Source organism: Brassica napus, chromosome C9 (genome assembly GCF_020379485.1).
Source record: "Brassica napus cultivar Da-Ae chromosome C9, Da-Ae, whole genome shotgun sequence".
In the NCBI taxonomy this organism is placed as follows: Eukaryota; Viridiplantae; Streptophyta; class Magnoliopsida; order Brassicales; family Brassicaceae; genus Brassica; species Brassica napus.
The window spans coordinates 36,201,128-36,221,361 of NC_063452.1; positions in this window are offsets into that span (position 1 = coordinate 36,201,128).

Below are 20,234 nucleotides of genomic sequence, written 5' to 3' on the forward strand. Positions count from 1 at the left end.
GTTGAATCTTTCTTCAAATCAGCTTATTATCAATTCATGGTTTGTAAGAGTGGATTCATAGTTCATACGCATACTTAATTGATTGAGTTTATAAGTTCTTATTCGACCATATTGATTCGACCTTGTTTCAAGGAATAAAAATCATTGTATCTGATGAGATCATATCGACGTTATAAGCTAAACTCAATCTCGCTAATTATGTTTGAATACACTTGAGTAATTGCTTCATTACGGATGCAATTTGTCATCATACGCTATTGTTCTTACATATGGATTCATATTATTGTTATTTTATATAGTTGCGTATAGTCATAACCAATAGCTATCTTAAATATTTTTATTGGATATAGCTGCATATTCATATCGTTTGTCTTTACTTGACACCATGATTATTTCTCAACCTTTTGCATATAATTTTTTTTTAAAAAAGCATATTGTTCGATGTTCTTAATGCTTAACATGTGGTATGTCATCGAGTCATATGTTTGATGGTTTAATTTTATGGCTGCATCCCATATTATTATTAGACTTTTTACGTTTGAAACCATACGGCTGCATATTTTTATTAACATTGTTATTAGCTTTTATTAGTATTTTTATTTAAAACCTTAGCCACATTAGCAAAATCTTAAAAACCCTAGTTGTGAGTGTGCTAAACCCTAAGTGTTTCGTCTTGCTTTCGTTGAGACTATATCTCGTGAGTGTGCTACCTCTTTGTTTGATGAGAATCAAATATTTTATGCTCTTAAAAGCCATATGATTTAGTATATGTATTCTGGTTGCTAAGAGTAGTACGTGGTTGAATTGGTTTATTCTTTTTTTTAAACTGGTTAAAAAAAATGATTGAGTTATCGAGTCATTGTTAAATATCAATTTTTCTATAGTTCTTTGATATTATATATAGATTAAGATATTTGTTAGTAAATTATGAATCACTAGTAGTCTTGGTATAGACTCAATTTTGAAATCAAACTGATTGTTACTAACATATTAGCCATATTTATATGAGCAAATTTTAAGTATTTCAGGATTATTTAATCTTTGTAAAAGTGAAGATACCATCTGAGATGTCGAGAAACATGAAAAGTTGGGACCCATAAAAGATAAGTATTTTCTTATTTTCCATGCTTTATATACAAGGTTAAGTAAAATATGATTAGATAAAGTAATTTGCATAAAAGTTGGTATGAAGATCATATTTCATTACCATTTTATATATGGGGGTTTTAAGTTTAAGGCTTGATTTTAAAATATGTATAAGTTTTGAAAAACAATCCAAAGAAAGATATTATCACCAGAATTTGATTATCTATAGCTCATTATATTTATGCATCTAAAGATTACAAGACATGAAGTCTGTAAATAAAGTTCAACTATGTTGGATGTTAAGTTTAAAAGCAAAATTTCTCAAAAATTGTTTTAATGATGCATCTATATTAAAAAAATATTATTTTTCACAAGTAATGTTGTCCAGCATACACATGATTGAGAAAAGAAATTAAAGAAGATTATACTTATATCTTGTCTCCTTGAGACTGGGAAATTTAATGAGCTATTGATGTTAGATGATAAATCACGTCTAGTTGATTATGATCATTTTCCTGAAGAGAATATGACATTTTATATTGAGAAAGAAAATCAACATAAATAGTATTGGTCAAGAAAGTGGACATAAAGATGGTTGTAGACGTGAATATGGATAAGGTCAAGATCCAAATAGTTTCTTTATAGAACTTATATTCTCACTTGAAGTTGAGAAAATAAACATGGTAATAAAGAAGAGATATGATTCATTCATCGAAAGATGAAAGAAAATTTTTGTGAGTACAATACAAGCTAATAGAAAGCTTAGAGTGTTCAAGAAGAGGATATATGAATTCTCCAGAAAAGTACATAGTATTATTGCACATAGAATGCAATTTAAATTCCCTAGGAATGCAATTTAAAGTTCTTTAGGTATTGTATTCTTATAAGTCTCAAAAATTTAGAAGGATCTAAGAAAAAATACATAACCCATGTATGGTATGTTGTTGATTCAAAAATGAGATTCATTCGAGATTGATAAACCTGTAGTATTATCATCTCGAGGGGAAGAGTTAAAGAAGCTCACATTTTATGATAAATGAAACATCCATAAGATTATGTTTGCACTAAAACTAAGTTTGATGAATCATTCTCAAAGTAAATCTCTCGGATTTTGAGACACTTATGTTGAGACAATAAGCAAAAGAAATGCTATATACATTTCAAATCATAAATATTTATCAAGGCAGTATAAGTATTTTAGAAAAAGTATATATAGCCTCTTATATATTGTACTACACAAAGATTAGTGTAATGAAGTTAAATATATAGTAAACCAGAAGTTTACAAAATATGTGGCATGAACCAGTTAGACCATTTTGGTTCAGTAATGATGCGAAAAGATACATAAATATTTATGTGAATATTCATTGAAGAACCAGAAGATTCTTGCGTATGATTTCACATATGTTGTTTGCTCATAAGATAAAATGGTAATACAGTTTTCACCAGCCAAATGAAGTTATTTGCATGAATAAAGAAGATGTTAGTGGACTGATCACCCACTATGCATCTTTATAATACTAGTGAATCCACTTCTTAAAGCCTTTGATGACTGTAGAAAAATCACTGGGACAAGTGTTAAACATTTTGAGCAACACTAATTCGCATCAAGCCAACAAGTAATCATTGGTTCTCCCCGTCATTGGTATTGGGTTAGAAATCAACCATTTTCTATCAAAGAATGTTGGATGTGCGATATACATTCCATTTGCTCCACCATAGAGTTTTAATTAAGATGGATTCTCAAATGAGGTTGAAACTATATGTTGGATATGAATCTTCATTGATACTTAAGAATCCATAGCCATCCCTGAAGGATATAAGTAAGGCTCGATTTGAATGCTAAAAGTGAATTAGCATTTCCAACATAAAGGGGAGAAAATAAACAGCTAAAAAAGAAAATAAGTTGATATAAGTTATCGTTGATCCTCAGACTAAAGAAAATGTAAAATACAAGTCCAAAAGATAATTCAATTATAGTGCTTAGTAAAGCAGTTGCCAGACAAATTTGCTGACCCCAAATAAATATAGTGATCGAGTCACATATACCAGCTGTAAATGCTCCAATAAGAATAGATGTTATATAAGAACAATATCAAACTGCAAGTCACGCCTGAAGCGTGGTAGACATGTGATTCCAAAGATAAGAATCCTCACAAATGAAAAGGAGCATAAATTAATAATGGTCACGAGGAAATGAAGGTTTTGAATGATCTCCAGAAGAGACATTAAACATGACTGAAAGAAATTCAGGTACCTGAGACAATGAAGAGATCTCAATAAGTTATTTCATGTATAGAATAAAATGGAACGAATAGAAAAATCGACATCGATGATATTTATGCATGCAAAATAGCAGTTGATATAATAAATGAGAAAGATGATCATGAAAGAAAGTTTATTGAAAAGTATACACAAAGAGATGATTGGCCAAATCAAAAAGAAGCAATAGACAAAGATAAAAACTCTTGTGAAAGAGTGAAGTTTTTGGACCAGTAATCCATACACTAGAAGGTGTAAAACAAGTGGGATAGAAATGAGTCGTTGCACCAAGGAAAGATCAATATGGAATTGATTGTGAAGAGACATAGTCTTATGTGGTAGGTGCAACTACTTTTATGTTCCTTATTAGTCTGGCAATAAAGGAAGAACTTGAATTATACAACCCACTGGAAACTGATAGTCCCTAAGAGATAGAATCCCTAAAAGATAGAATCCCTAAAGGATTGATGATATCAAAATCATATTCGATCGAAATATGTTTATGGGATATATGAAATATTTGAAGTTAATCAATATATCTTTATATTTATCAAGAGATTATAGATCAATAGAATCATTGATTTAAATATAATCAAAAACTCCCAAAGAGTTATAGAAAATTATATTTTGGAAGAAAGCTCTTGACAATACAATTTTGTCTTTATGTATTCCAAATCGGAGATATAAAATTCGATGTTATCATAAAGATCCTTGAAGGATTTTATTTAAGATGCTCATATATGTTTGGTCTTGAAGTACCATATTTAAAGTGTTATTGAGCAAATTACTAATCTTTTTCATAACCAAAAGATGTAATTTCATATGACAAGAAAGAAAATCATAATAGTAACTTTCATAGTTACGAATGAGTTATTCGTATGTACGAGACGAATGTCTAGACGATTGTATGTAAGAAGTTTGGTTTGAAGTCCAAATAGACCAAGAAAATATTGTCTATATCAAATAAGAATTGTGGACCAGAAATCTATAGACCTTGAATACTCTAATGGAAAGAGTATTACAATATTCTCAATTTCAAAAGGAGATTTCTCTGATTGGAATGCATATCCTAAAGATATTGCTTTCCGGAGAAGAAATGTGAAATATGTGTAGTTGTACTCTTTTCCCTCATCATGGCTTTTATCCCACTGGGGTTTTCCATGACAAGGTTTTAACGAAGCAACAAAGAACACACAAAAGATAGACACCCAAAGAGAATGTTACAATTTGGGAGATGAAAATCTATCATTGTTCTAAAGTTTTAGAGATAAAAAGAATCCAAGAAATGGTCAGATCATGAAGACTCATGCACTACTGAAAAATGGCGAAGTTCGTTTCCTACAAGTTCGTTCGAGTAAATATTTGGTTGTTTCATTCACCAAAACGCTACCCCTGCTACTTTCAAGAAGCTCACTCATCTTATTGAACTACGTTGTTTCAAAGATCTCGACGTATGTACACATGAGGGGAAGTCATTGCACGATGCACTTTTTTTTCTTTAACCATGGTTTTTCCTATTGGGTTTTTCTGGTGAAGTTTTTAACGAGGCAGCATCTTACGCGCATAATGGACATAAAGAGGAAGTGTTATGAATATTATGGTGATGCCATTATAGCAAATCTTAAATATACTTGTTCTCCAAACTTTACTTGTTCTCCAAGTGGCTTTGTCCACAAGCTATTGTAATCCTATATAAAGGATTCATTACTCATTGAATAATACACACTAATTCCTCTTTCTCTCTTCTCTATTTATAACAATGAATAACTTTTGCCGCTTATCTAAAAATTGCCCCATCAGTCCCCCATCCATAATACATGGGTAGTTCATACTCACTTGACCACTTATGTCGAGCTTAATACTTGTTCCACTATTAACATCTAATTTATTAATTAGAGTAATCCTCTAAAAATTATATGTGTATCACCACATTCACTCTTAATAAAAAAATGATCTGAAAAATGATTACATCGCATATGCCTAATTATGACATATACAATTTTCCTTGTAAGTATTTATATTTTTGGCACCTTTTTAATATGGTAATGAATATTAGCTCGTTAATATTAATGTAATTTTATTTCATTAATATTTATTTTGGCAAAAATTAAATATATTAATAATTTATAACTCATACACCACCATTAAATTAATATTCATATCACATTAACAAAAAATAAAATAAATATGATTACAAATATATTTTCACATCAACTTATATATCATATTATATATACATATATATTATAAAATTAGTTGTAAATGTGCATCAACAAATACAAAAGTAAAGCAATACTATTTTTTACCAGTTTAATGATTTTTAACTAAAACAAACAAAAACTCAAAGTTTACTAGAATTTATATATTTATAAATAAGAATTAAATACAATATCGTATAAATTAAAAAATATATATATATTTTATAAAATGGGTTTTCTTCAAATATGACTTACAATTTTAAGTCAAACACAAAAATAACTCATGTTTTTTTTTGAAACTTTCTTTTTTCTTATTCACCCTAGAAGTTTGTGTTATATAAAAACCCAATTCATTATTTCTGAATAGGAATATAGAATGAAAAAGCTAATAACATTTAAGGATAAAAAATTTATAAGTTTTTTTTGACAAACAATATTTTTTTACTTCGTCCTTTGAACTAAAAGAAGAGATACAAAAATATGATTCAACCACAAACCTATTTGAATGTAGCAGACAGCAGCGGGGCTCGAAAATTGATGTGTATTGGAATAATAGGAGCTAGTAATCGCCGCTATACTCATATTGGTGACGTTATTGTTGCTGTAATCAAGGAAGATCTGAAGTGATCAGAGCTGTAATTATATGAACTTGTAAAGAACTCAAACATAAGAATGGGACGATAATACAATATGACGACAATGCCGCAGTTGTCATTGATCAAGAAAGAAATCCAAAAGGAACTCGCGTTTTTGGGGCGATCCCACGAGAATTGAGTTATTCACAAAAATGCCATTACAATTTTTTCTTTCTTTTTTGAAAATGATTTTTTTACCTTATCATCCTCATCTTCACCAAGTATTTACAATATTATCATTGTCATCAATACACTAACCACCATGAACAACCAATTTGAAGCTCTTAATGCACCAAAGTTTCGATTTTTACTCTTCATATCACATTACTTATGCACACAAATTACATCTATTTCACTCTCTCTTCAAATTCATCCAATAAACCAAGATTTTGATACCAAGCTTTGTAAGGTTCATAGAGACATTGAAGCTCATGATTCGTGGTCATTAACGACTTGGTAGCTTTTGTAGTGAAGTTCTGGGTACTTGGAGAATCTAAGCAAGTAATCTTACATGCTTAAGGTATGAAATCATTTTTCTCTCAGATCGAGAAGTCTTCTCTGATAAATAGGTTAGTTTTGCAATTGACCGAAGTTTGTCAGAAATTTGAAATCCATTTCTTCTCCGTTTTCTTATGTCTTCTCACTAATTTGTCTTCTTTTTCAAAGATTTTTCATTACATGGTTCTCATCTTTCACTCCTTCAAAGATAGGTCTATAAATTTTGGATATGTATTATTGTGTGTTTTATATATTAGACTAGGGTAGGCCTGCCCTACGGGCGGGAAATAAACAATAAAAATTACTTAATATGTTTAACTTATTTTTAACTGAAACTAAAATTAATTTTCATGATTTTTACTAAAACAATTTATCTATTTATCCTAAAAATTGTACTTATTAATTATTAAAAGTTTTATAAGAGATTATATCTTTTTTTTCTTTTAATGTGTGTTTCAGTTTAACTACTGTAATAGTTAAAATTAGTCTTTAAAAATTGCTCGAAGAATTTTATGAAGTTATAAGTAATAAGTGCATAGTATGATGAAGTTGTAAGTAATAAGTTGCGAAGTTTGATTCATTCTAATTGGAAATATATTTAAGCCAGGTAGACTACACAAGAATTTAATAGTGATCATTACTATTTAAAGTTATACATATCTGTTTGAGGCTTAAATGTATTACTATTATGTTTGAAAATAAAACAAATCATGTAATCTAAGTAACTTCTGATTAGAATTTTTAAAATAAATGGTACTTGGCAATTAGCACAATAGTAATTATAACTTCAACAAACATTTGTTAATCTTCATATAACTTCATAATAAATGGTACTTGGCAATTTTTGTATTTGTTAATTTTTTTTAACATTTATTTTTGGTTTGATTGTATATTATGTTTGAATTGTTATTTTGTAGTTTTGTTATTTATTGCATTATACGATTCTTGAAATAGTTTGAAATGCATAGGTTCAGGATTTTTGACAGTGTAGATTTTTATTATTCTTATTTTATGTATGATTACTCTATTGTAACTCGAATTGAATTGTTTTATCCATTACTTAGAATTCTCTTAGAAATTTTTTTTTTAGACGATGCCAAAAAAAGAATAATTTTATCATAAAATTATCTTATATTAGGTAGGTATCATGAAATCCTAATATCAATCATTACTATTTAGAAATATAGATATTTATTTGAGTATATGTTATTATATTGGGATACTAAGAAAATTACGTTATCTGAATAACTAATTATAATTTTAATGTAAGTTTTATTGATTAATTTTGGAATATGAATTTACATTAACTTTACAAGTTATTTTACTGTAAAAAGTACTATATTTTGTTATTGATTTTTTGTTTAAACTATTTTAAATTGGTCACATTTTTTTTTAGAAATATTAAAAATATTAAAACCAATTTTTACTATTTAGAGATGTTAAAAATATCAATCATTATTTACAATAAAAATATCAATTTTGTGTATTTTATTATATTTGGACACCATGTTAACTATGTTACTTGATAATTAATTGTAATTTTAATGTAAGTGTTATTGATTAATTTTTGGCATATGAATTTACAGTAATTTTATTATATAATTATTTCTTATAGTAACAACTGATTTTATTTCATTATTTATTTTTAAAAGTTTTATTTAAAATTTGTTTATAATTCTATTCTGTTTACTTAATAGTTACTTTTGCATATTTTTAAAGTGTTATGTTGTTCTTGCTACTCCACTTTCTTAAGTATGTTTTATGAGATGAATCCTGAGCCCTGACTCTTAAGACAAACATATGGTGTGAGTAGTTGGTGTAGAATAAGGTTTCGACTTTCTATATATAACGTTATCGTGTAATTAGGAGAAAATTGCAGTTCTGTTTCTGCAATAAAAGGTTATGTATGTACTGTATAAAGTTCATTCATGGTCACCGAAAGAGAAATTAACTTGTAGCTAAAGATTCGGCAGTGAAGGTCCAGCTATATACACATGCTTGAATACCGGAATGTCTATAACACAAAGATCTAAATGATGATGAAAATTTGTAGAATCTCATTCTTTGACAAAGTTTTTAGCAAATATCCATATATTATTACAGTCCAAGTATATGGTTTCTTAAAAGCTGAATGAATTCTGCATTCAAGTTAACCTATTTGCATTTCATGATCTCATCTGGGCTATCTTTAAATCCGTAAAATGTACTATTTTTAGCTGCAAGTGATCTGAAGCCGAAAAGAAAATTACAAATCAATAGTATACCTCCGGGATACAACAATACATATATCATTCTGAAACACACATAAATGTCTCTTAAACACTTACCGAATGGTCCATATATGACAATGTGCCAAGTGCTTGACCTCCGAATGATATATGAAGATGATGAGATCTACAAAGAGATTTGTGGAGATCCAATATATGATGTTTATGAAGAAAATGATTTTGATAATTTAGTCCGTGCAAAAATAGGGCGAAATCTTGTTTATGCAGAAGACTTCAAACATATTCAGGCTCCTGCAATTTTCGTGCAAAACAGTTATGTGAAGAATTCGGCTTGTGAAGATTTTGTGCAGATTCGACTTGTGAAGATTTTGTGCAGCATGTGGAAAAATCGATTGAAGATTCGAGGACGAATCTTTCTTGGCCGGCGAGACCTGATGCAACAAGATATTTGGAAATTATCAAATATCTTTATTATTCATTAGTTTACATATATAATTACTTCTTATTGTATTTTCTATATTTTAGTAGTTTTCCTATTTTAATTAAAATTAGGGCTTTCATAGATTTAAGGATTTAATATAAATAGGCATCTAAGCCTAAAGTTGTATTCAGTTTGATTTGATTAATAAAAGAGGTTTGACTTTTGGGAGAATTGTATTCTCTATCCCTAGTATTGATTTGATTAGATTCATCAATCAAGAAGCAGGTCCCAAGAGAAGATTCCCTAGAATCCCTTGGTTGAGCTGGCAGGTCCCAAGCGTGGTTCCATAACCCCTTGGTTGAGCTGTTTATCGTTGCTTCCGCTCCATCAGGTGGTATCAGAGCTGCGTCTCTTTGGTTTCTTAATCGAAGAACGATTCTGGATGTCATGGTGAGTGCGAACATCTATTCTATCCAGGACGAAAGTCCCTTTGTTGAGAGAGAAGAAAACTATGAGATCTATCGAGAGATCTATGGTGATCCGATCTACGATGTCTATGAAGATGATGTCCGCATTGTCGACTTCATTTTCGGTGAAGATTCTTTTGCAAATTTCGTCTGTGCAAATATCGGGCAAGACGAGATTTATGCAAAATTCGGGCGGGACAAGATCCGTGCAAAGCCCGTGCAGGACGAGTTACGTGCAAATTTCGGAGAAAGTCAGAAGATTCGGTTTTATGAATCAAAGAACGATTCTGGATTACGTGCATTTGATTACGTGCAAATGCTTCTGCTCCATCAGGTGGTATCAGAGCGTCTCTTTGGTTTCTTAATCAAAGAACGATTTTGGATGTCATGTTGATTAGCAGTTGCAATCTCTATCCTTTCGTGGACGAAAGTCTATTTGTCGAGAGAGAATACCATGAGATCTATCAAGAGATCTATGGTGATCCAATCTACGATGTTTATGAAGATCATGAGATCTACAAAGAGATTTGTGGAGATCCAATATGTGATGTTTATGAAGAAAATGATTTTGATAATTTAGTCCGTGCAAAAATAGGGCGAAATCTTGTTTATGCAGAAGACTTAAAACATAATCAGGCTCGTGCAATTTTCGTGCAAAACAATTCTATGAAGAATTCGGCTCGTGCGAATTTTGTGCAGATTCGACTTGTGAAGATTTTGTGCAGCATCCTATGTGGAAAAATCGATTGAAGATTCGAGGACGAATCTTTTTTGGCCGGCGAGACCTGATGCAGCAAGATATTTGGAAATTATCAAATATCTTTATTATTCATTAGTTTACATATATAATTACTTCTTATTGTATTTTCTATATTTTAGTAGTTTTCCTATTTTAATTAAAATTAGGGCTTTCATTGATTTAAGGAATTATTATAAATAGGCATCTAAGCCTAAAGTTATATTCAGTTTAATTTGATTAATAAAAGAGATTTGGCTTTTGGGAGAATTGTATTCTCTATCCCTTGTATTGATTTGATTAGATTCATCAATCAAGAAGCAGATCCCAAGAGAGGATACCCTAGAATCCTTTGGTTGAGCTGTCAGGTCCCAAGCGTGGTTCCATAACCCCTTCGTTAGGCTGTTTATCGCTGCTTCCGCTCCATCAGGTGGTGTCAGAGCTGCGTCTCTTTGGTTTCTTAATCGAAGAACGATTCTGGATGTCATGGTGAGTGCGAACATCTATTCTATCCAGGACGAAAGTCCCTTTGTTGAGAGAGAAGAAAGCTATGAGATCTATCGAGAGATCTATGGTGATCCGATCTACGATGTCTATGAAGATGATGTCCGAGTTGTCGACTTCATTTTCGGTGAAGATTCTTTTGCAAATTTCGTCTGCGCAAATATCGGGCAAGACGAGATTCATGCAAAATTCGGGCGGGACAAGATCCGTGCAAAGCCTGTGCAGGACGAGTTATGTGCAAATTTTGGAGAAAGTCAGATGATTCGGTTTTATGAATCAAAGAACGATTCTGGATTACGTGCATTTGATTACGTGCAAATGCTTCCGCTCCATCAGGTGGTATCAGAGCGTCTCTTTGGTTTCTTAATCAAAGAACGATTCTGGATGTCATGTTGATTAGCAGTTGCAATCTCTATCCTTTCGTGGACGAAAGTTCTTTTGTCGAGATAGAATACCATGAGATCTATTGAAAGATCTATGGTGATCCAATCTACGACGTTTATGAAGATGATGAGATCTACAAACAGATTTGTGGATATCCAATATATGATGTTTATGAAGAAAAAATGATTTTGATAATTTAGTCCGTGCAAAAATAGGGCAAAATCTCGTTTATGCAGAAGACTTCAAACATAATCAGGCTCGTGCAATTTTCGTGCAAAAACAGTTCTATGAAGAATTCGGCTCGTGCCAATTTTGTGCAGAATCGACTTGTGAAGATTTTGTGCAGCATCCTATGTGGAAAAATCAATTGAAGATTCGACGACGAATATTTCTTGGCCGGCGAGACCTGATGAAGCAAGATTTAGTATTCATTAGTTTACATATATAATTACTTCTTATTGTATTTTCTATATTTTAGTAGTTTTCCTATTTTAATTAAAATTAGGGCTTTCATAGATTTAAGGATTTATTATAAATAGGCATCTAAGCCTAAAGTTGTATTCAGTTTGATTTGATTAATAAAAGAGGTTTGGCTTTTGGGAGAATTGTATTCTCTATCCCTTGTATTGATTTGATTAGATTCATCAATAAAGAAGCAGGTCCCAAGAGATGATTCCCTAGAATCCCTTGGTTGTGCTGGCAGGTCCCAAACGTGGTTCCATAACCCCTTGGTTGAGTTGTTTATCGCTGCTTCCGCTCCATCAGGTGGTATCAGACCTGCGTCTCTTTGGTTTCTTAATAGAAGAACGATTCTGGATGTCATGGTGAGTGCGAACATCTATTCTATCCAGGACGAAAGTCCCTTTGTTGAGAGAGAAGAAAACTATGAGATCTATCGAGAGATCTATGGTGATCTGATCTACGATATCTATGAAGATGATGTCCGCGTTGTCGACTTCAGTTTCAGTGAAGATTCTTTTGCAGTTTTCGTCTGTGAAAATATCGGGCAAGACGAGATTCATGCAAAATTCGGGCGGGACAAAATCCGTGCAGGACGAGTTACGTGCAAATTTCGTAGAAAGTCAGAAGATTCGGTTTTTTGAATCAAAGAACGATTCTGGATTACGTACATTTAATTACGTGCAAATGCTTCCGCTCCATCAGGTGGTATCAGAGCGTCTCTTTGGTTTCTTAATCAAAGAACGATTCTGGATGACATGTTGATTAGCAGTTGCAATCTCTATCCTTTCGTGGACGAAAGTCCTTTTGTCGAGAGAAAATACCATGAGATCTATCGAGAGATCTATGGTGATCCAATCTATGACGTTTATGAAGATGATGAGATCTACAAAGAGATTTGTGGATATCCTATATATGATGTTTATGAAGAAAAAATGATTTTGATAATTTAGTCCGTCCAAAAATAGGGCGAAATCTCGTTTATGCAGAAGATTTCAAACATAATCAGGCTCGTGCAATTTTCGTGCAAAAACAGTTCTATGAAGAATTTGGCTCGTGCCAATTTTGAGCAGATTCGACTTGTGAAGATTTTGTGCAGCATCCTATGTGGAAAAATCTATTGAAGATTCAGCCAAGGACGAATCTTTCTTGGCCGGCGAGACCTGATGCAGCAAGATATTTGGAAATTATCAAATATCTTTATTATTCATTAGTTTACATATATAATTACTTCTTATTGTATTTTCTATATTTTAGTAATTTTCCTATTTTAATTAAAATTAGGGCTTTCATAGATTTACGGATTTATTATAAATAGGCATCTAAGCCTAAAGTTGTATTCAGTTTGATTTGATTAATAAAAGAGGTTTGGCTTTTGGGAGAATTGTATTCTCTATCCCTTGTAATGATTTGATTAAATTCATCAATCAAGAAGCAGGTCCCAAGAGATGATTCCCTAGAATCCCTTGGTTGAGCTGGCAAGTCCCAAGCGTGGTTCCATAACCCCTTGGTTGAGCTGTTTATCGCTGCTTCCGCTCCATCAGGTGGTATCAGAGCTGCGTCTCTTTGGTTTCTTAATAGAAGAACGATTCTGGATGTCATGGTGAGTGCGAACATCTATTCCATCCAGGACGAAAGTCCCTTTGTTGAGAGAGAAGAAAACTATGAGATCTATGGTGATCCGATCTACGATGTCTATGAAGATGATGTCCACGTTGTCGACTTCATTTTCGGTGAAGATTCTTTTGCAAATTTCGTCTGTGCAAATATCGGGCAAGACGAGATTCATGCAAAATTCGGGCGGGACAGGATCCGTGCAGGACGAGTTACGTGCAAATTTCAGAGAAAGTCAGAAGATTCGGTTTTATGAATCAAAGAATGATTCTGGATTACGTGCAAATGCTTCGGCTCCATCAGGTGGTATCAGAGCGTCTCTTTGGTTTCTTAATCAAAGAACGATTCTGGATGTCATGTTGATTAGCAGTTGCAATCTCTATCCTTTCGTGGACGAAAGTCCTTTTGTCGAGAGAGAATACCATGAGATCTATCGAGAGATCTATCGTGATCCAATCTACGACGTTTATGAAGATGATGAGATCTACAAAGAGATTTGTGGAGATCCAATATATGATGTTTATGAAGAAAACGATTTTGATAATTTAGTCTGTGCAAAAATAGGGCGAAATCTCGTTTATGCAGAAGACTTCAAGCATAATCAGGCTCGTGCAATCTTCGTGCAAAAAACAGTTCTATGAAGAATCCGGCTCATGCGAATTTTGTGCAGATTCGACTTGTGAAGATTTTGTGCAGCATCCTATGTGGAAAAAACGGTTGAAGATTCGAGGACGAATCTTTCTTGGACGACGAGACCTGATGCAGCAAGATATTCGGAAATTATCCGAATATCTTTATTATTCATTAGTTTACATAGATAATTACTTCTTATTGTATTTTCTATATTTTTGTAGTTTTCCTATTTTAATTAAAATTAGGGCTTTCATAGATTTAAGGATTTATTATAAATAGGCATCTAAGCCTAAAGTTGTATTCAGTTTGATTTGATTAATAAAAAAGCTTTGGCTTTTGGGAGAATGATATTCTCTATCCCTTGTATTGATTTGATTAGATTCATCAATCAAGAAGCAGGTCCCAAGAGAGGATTCCCTAGAATCTCTTGGTTGAGCTGGCAGGTCCCAAGCGTGGTTCCATAACCCCTTGGTTGAGCTGTTTATCGTTGCTTCCGCTCCATCAAGATTTAACCGTGTATTGGTCATTCCTTACGTAGTTCCAGCAGAATGTATCACGGTGATGAGTAGAGCTTACGGTCAAACTCCTTATAAGTGGTATGTCATCAAGATTGACATTGTTCTCCAATAGACCAACATCCAATCCTTCGATACCTGATTAATGAGGTCGCTTATTCTAAAATTAGGATGAATAACTGGCGCTACAGGGATAGCTAATCTCGCAAGGGGGGCCGTTGGAAAGTATGAATTTATTCTTTGTTGTGGCTTTTGTCAATATTTTGTTAGGTTTTTTACTCACAGTCTATTAAATATACCTTTTAAAATTTTCGCTCGTCTTGGTTTTTTAATTATAAATGTTTTATAAAGATTGAGATCTAATAATTCTGCATGTTTCATCCTTCTACGTTTAACTTTCATCAAAATATCATAGAAAAGATTTATCATTAATTTTTATGACACTACAAGAAAACAGCGGTATTCTGACGGACATTCCGACGGAAAATGAAATCCTCGGAATATACCGAGGAATTTCCGAGGAAATTCCGAGGAAACACAAAATTGGGGTTCCTCGGAATTTCCTCGGAATATACCGACGGAATTCCGAGGAAACCTCAGTCCGTCGGAATATTCCGAGGAAATTGCGAGGAACAATGTGTTCCTCGGAAAAAACCGATGAATTTTGAGGAAATATTATAGCCGTTAGAGAGCCGTTGGGGGATTTTACAAAATTCCGACGAACTAGCCTTTTCCGTCGGAATTTCCTCGGTATGTCGGCAGGATTTAATCTATATATACAAGCACTCCTCTTCCTCTTCATTCACTCCATATCTTCATCCTCCCTCTTACTCTATTTACACACGAATTTGATTCATAAAAAATATGTCTTCTTCAAATAATTTTCGTTCTTGGATCGATCGACCTCATTTGGATCCGAACACGAGATTGCTTACGGAAGAATACCAACGAGGTATAACCGAATTCATGGGGTTAGTTCACCGACAACCGGAAGCAAAAACAGGTAAGTTAAGATGTCCTTGCTCTAATTGTAAAAATAGAAAGGTTATTAAAGAGTGGGATGTTTGGACTCATCTATATTTGAGTGGGTTTACACGAAGTTACAAAATTTGGTATCATCATGGGGAAACTGATTATGAACATGGTAGTACTAGCGAACCTCAGCCAGCGGTTAGATTAGAAGAACCAATTAGAACGGATGTAGATTATGGTGTAGGTACTGAGCAGATGGTAAATGATCATTTTAGAGGGGAAGATTTACCCAATGCAGAAGCTAGGAGATTTTATGATATGTTGGATGCTGGAAAGCAACCATTGTACGAAGGTTGCAGAGATGGTCATTCAGCTTTATCATCTGCTACAAGATTGATGGGCATTAAAACAGATTATAATTTGGCTGAAGACTGTGTGGATGCGATTGCTGATTTTGTAAAAGGTATTCTACCCGAGGATAATGTAGCTCCTGGTTCATACTACGAGGTTCAGAAACTCGTAGCTGGTCTTGGTTTATCGTATCAGGTAATAGATGTATGCAGCGACAACTGCATGATTTATTGGAGGGCGGATGAACAGCGGGTTACATGCAAATTTTGTGGAAAGCCTCGTTATAAAGATACGAGTGGAAGAGTTCCAGTGCCATATAAAAGGATGTGGTATTTACCTTTGACGGAAAGGTTGCAGAGGTTGTATCTGTCTGAACGCACAGCGCAACCAATGAGATGGCATGCGGAGCACTCAACAGATGGTGAGATCAGACATCCTTCAGATGCAAAAGCGTGGAAGCATTTCCAATCAAAGTATCCCGACTTTGCGTATGAGAGAAGAAATGTCTACCTTGGATTATGTACTGATGGTTTCAGTCCGTTTGGCAAGAGTGGAAGACAGTATTCTCTATGGCCCGTCATTCTTACACCATACAACCTCCCCCAAACTTGTGCTTGCGACGAGAGTTTTTGTTTCTCTCGATTCTCGTTCCCGGACCAGAGCATCCTAAGAGATCACTTGATGTGTTTCTTCAGCCACTAATATATGAGTTGCAACAACTATGGGCTCAAGGTGCTGAAACATACGATGTTTCGTGTAAAGAAAACTTTCAAATGCGGGCAGTACTAATGTGGACAATAAGTGATTTTCCAGCATATGGTATGTTGTCTGGATGGACAACGCATGGAAGGCTATCATGTCCATATTGTCAAGATAACACTGATGCTTTCCAACTAAAACACGGAAGGAAAACGTGTTGGTTTGACTGTCACAGGAGATTCCTACCACCTGATCATCCATATCGTAGGAGTAGGAATTTGTTTACGAAGAACAAGAGGGTGTTTGACAGTCCACCTCCGAAAATTTTGGGAAGATTTGAAGATACAACTAAGAGATTTTGGTGCAGAAAGGACGCCAGAAGTCGGGACATGAGCGTTTTCCGGTAGATGCTGTTGGAGAACTACATAACTGGCACAAAAAAAGTATTTTCTGGGATCTGCCATACTGGGAGGATCATCTGCTAAGGCATAATTTAGATGTCATGCATATTGAGAAGAACTTTTTTGACAATCTCATGAACACGATCCTTAATGTTCAAGGTAAAACAAAGGATAATTTGAAGTCAAGACTGGATTTAGTCGATATATGTGCTCGTTCAGAACTTCATGTTGATGAAAATGGTAGGGCTCCTTTTCCCATATACCGACTTGATGCAGCGGGAAAAGATGCGTTCTTTGATTGGATTTCAAACGATGTGGAATTTCCAGACGGTTACGCATCAAATTTGCGTAACTGTATCGACAGAAAGGAAGGAAAGTTTACTGGCTTGAAAAGCCACGATTGCCATGTAATGATGCAGCGCCTCCTTCCGTTCGCCTTCAAGGAACTATTACCACGAAATGTTCATGAAGCAATTGCAGGGATAAGTGGTTTCTTCCGCGATTTATGCACGAGATCAGTGACTCTTGAAGGTATTGAAAATTTGAAGACTAACATAGCCGTGATTCAGTGCAACCTTGAGAAGATATTTCCTCCCTCATTTTTTGATGTTATGGAGCATCTTGTTATTCACCTGGCAAGAGAATTGGAACTTGGTGGTCCTGTGCAGTATAGATGGATGTATCTGTATGAGCGGTATATGTTCCATTTGAAGAAGATGGTGAAAAATTTAAGTAGGGTGGAAGGTTCTATAGTCGCACAGATGATCAATGAAGAAACTTCAAACTTTGCCGAGTACTACTTTCCAGCAGAAGTTCAGACCAAAAACAGAAGACCTGCTCGGCATGATGATAGAGGCGAACGGGCAACATATCATGTTACGGTTCCAGACATTTTCACAGATGTTGGACGACTTAGCGGAAAACCAAAGGACCGTCGACTTACTGAGCAGGAGCGCAGTCATTTGCAAACATATTTGCTCACCAACTGCGAAGACGTTCTTCAATATGAGAGGTAAATAAATGAGCTTACAAATTTTTATTTTAACAAGTTGAAATTTAAATCTTAATTAATTACATTATTGTCATCATATACAGGATTTTCATGGCAGAAAAGCGGTTCGAGTATAGATACGCCACAGAGGACGAACTAGAAGAAATGAAGCAGAGAGAATTTAGTGGATGGATGTTTACTTATGTGAGTGCTTTAAACAAATTAAAATATATTTTATCACATATTTATACTAATTCACATTTATTGATATAATATATATATATGTGCTATTAATAGGTGTCTGCTGGTTTGGCCAGAGGTGAAACATTTGACGATTGGATACGTGAGATGGTCGTTGGACCAAACTTTGTTGTGAAGTCATATCCGAGATTTTGTACTCGAGGATATGCATTCACAACTCAGAAGAGGAGACGTTCGAGTACGACTTATGATGCTGGCGTTTGTTCTGCATCAGGAGATGATGTATACTACGGACACATACATGAGATTTTGGAAATTAAGTATTTGGGCATGGTTGGATTGCGCTGTACTGTTTTCTATTGTGATTGGCACGACAACACCCCAGATCGAGGTGTGAGAACAGATGCATTTGGTGTTACATCAGTAAATTCGAGGCGAAAGCTGCAATATTATGATCCTTTCATTCTTGCTTCTCAGGCCGATCAGGTAATTAAATGTTAATTATTCAGAATGATTCATCATCATGTGTATTAATTTATAATTTTTCTAAATGTTACAGGTTTGTTATATCAAGTACCCCCGGGTAAGGAACAGAGATGATCCATGGGTTACTGTTACAAGACTCAACCCGAGAGGCCGAGTTCAGGGAAGTTCTGAGCTGGAAGACCCACTACAACCAAGCACATCCGGCAACTTAAGTGCAGCAGAAGATTTAGCTGGAGTTGGCCTTGTAGTCGATTTAACCGACTTTGGAGAGGAAGCCGTCGTTCACGTAGAGGATGAACCAGTGATTGGAGAGTTTCACCAAGATCCAGATTCAGATTCATCTGGTGATGATGACTCGGAAACAGACTACCATTGAACTTATTTATTTTTTTTTTAAAGAAATACCGAGGAAATTCCGAGGAACACTTGATATAACCTCTTTCCTCGGATAATAGTTATTTGGTTTATCTAGCAAGGCAAAGCTGAATACGAATTAAAAACTACTCAGAACACAACCAAATAAAACGAAGAAACCATGTAAAAGAAATACGAACTCATAATTAAGAAACCCAAAAAAAAACTCAGTTCAAAATTAACAGAAAATAAGACCATAAAACGTTAGAATAGAAAAGAAAATAAAATAGCCGGTGATAGCTCCTACTCCTCGTCTCCTGCTCCAGATGTTCCTGCATCGTTGGGTCTCTTGGACCTCTTTCTTACCCTGTGTGTACCACTCGAACCCGAACCAGAGCTGGATGGAGAGTTGTCCCGATGAACTACATCATCCTTTTGGCAACGACACGGCCTGATACGTGAAATGGCAGCCCAGATCTTGTGTAGCATGTCGTTGTTTGTCTTTATGCTCTGATCTCTCCAATGTTGTTGCTGGCGCGAAGTGGCGTTCGGTGGAAGCTCTTGCAGCTTGTACTGGCTGGAGTCTGATGGGAGTAGCTGATGGGGTTGTGAATCATCTGGAATGGCTTGTGCAGCCTCATCTTCTCCTTCTTCATCAACCACGCCCTTGCCTTTGGTCTGATATTTTGGCGTGAAGAAGGATGGCTTGTCTACTAGTGCGGTAGCAGGGGGTAGGAACTCAACTGCAGCCTCTGAAAGTAGAGAAGTCAGACCGATCTGAGGTAGGTGGCAGTAGAGTGTTTTCTTCGCTCGGTCCTGGAATACGTAGACGTAAGGACCATCCCGATGGATCCTCGAGTGGGGACCAGCTATGAACTCCTTACTTACTAGAGAAATGACATCCAGGTAGTTCCAAGCAATGTTGTTCGATCTGTCCAGTGCTACCTGCTGGTTCTTGCAGTCTACACCCACATGTCTAAGGATCCGAGTAATCACTGCACCAAATCCACATGCATTGCTCTTTTTTTTGGTTACTTTCCCCTTGTATCCTGCTAAGTTTGCGGCCAGCACCGCTCCCATGTTGAAGGCAGTAGCAGGTGGGAATGTAGAGTTTCCAAATGCCGGTAGCAAATGCCTCA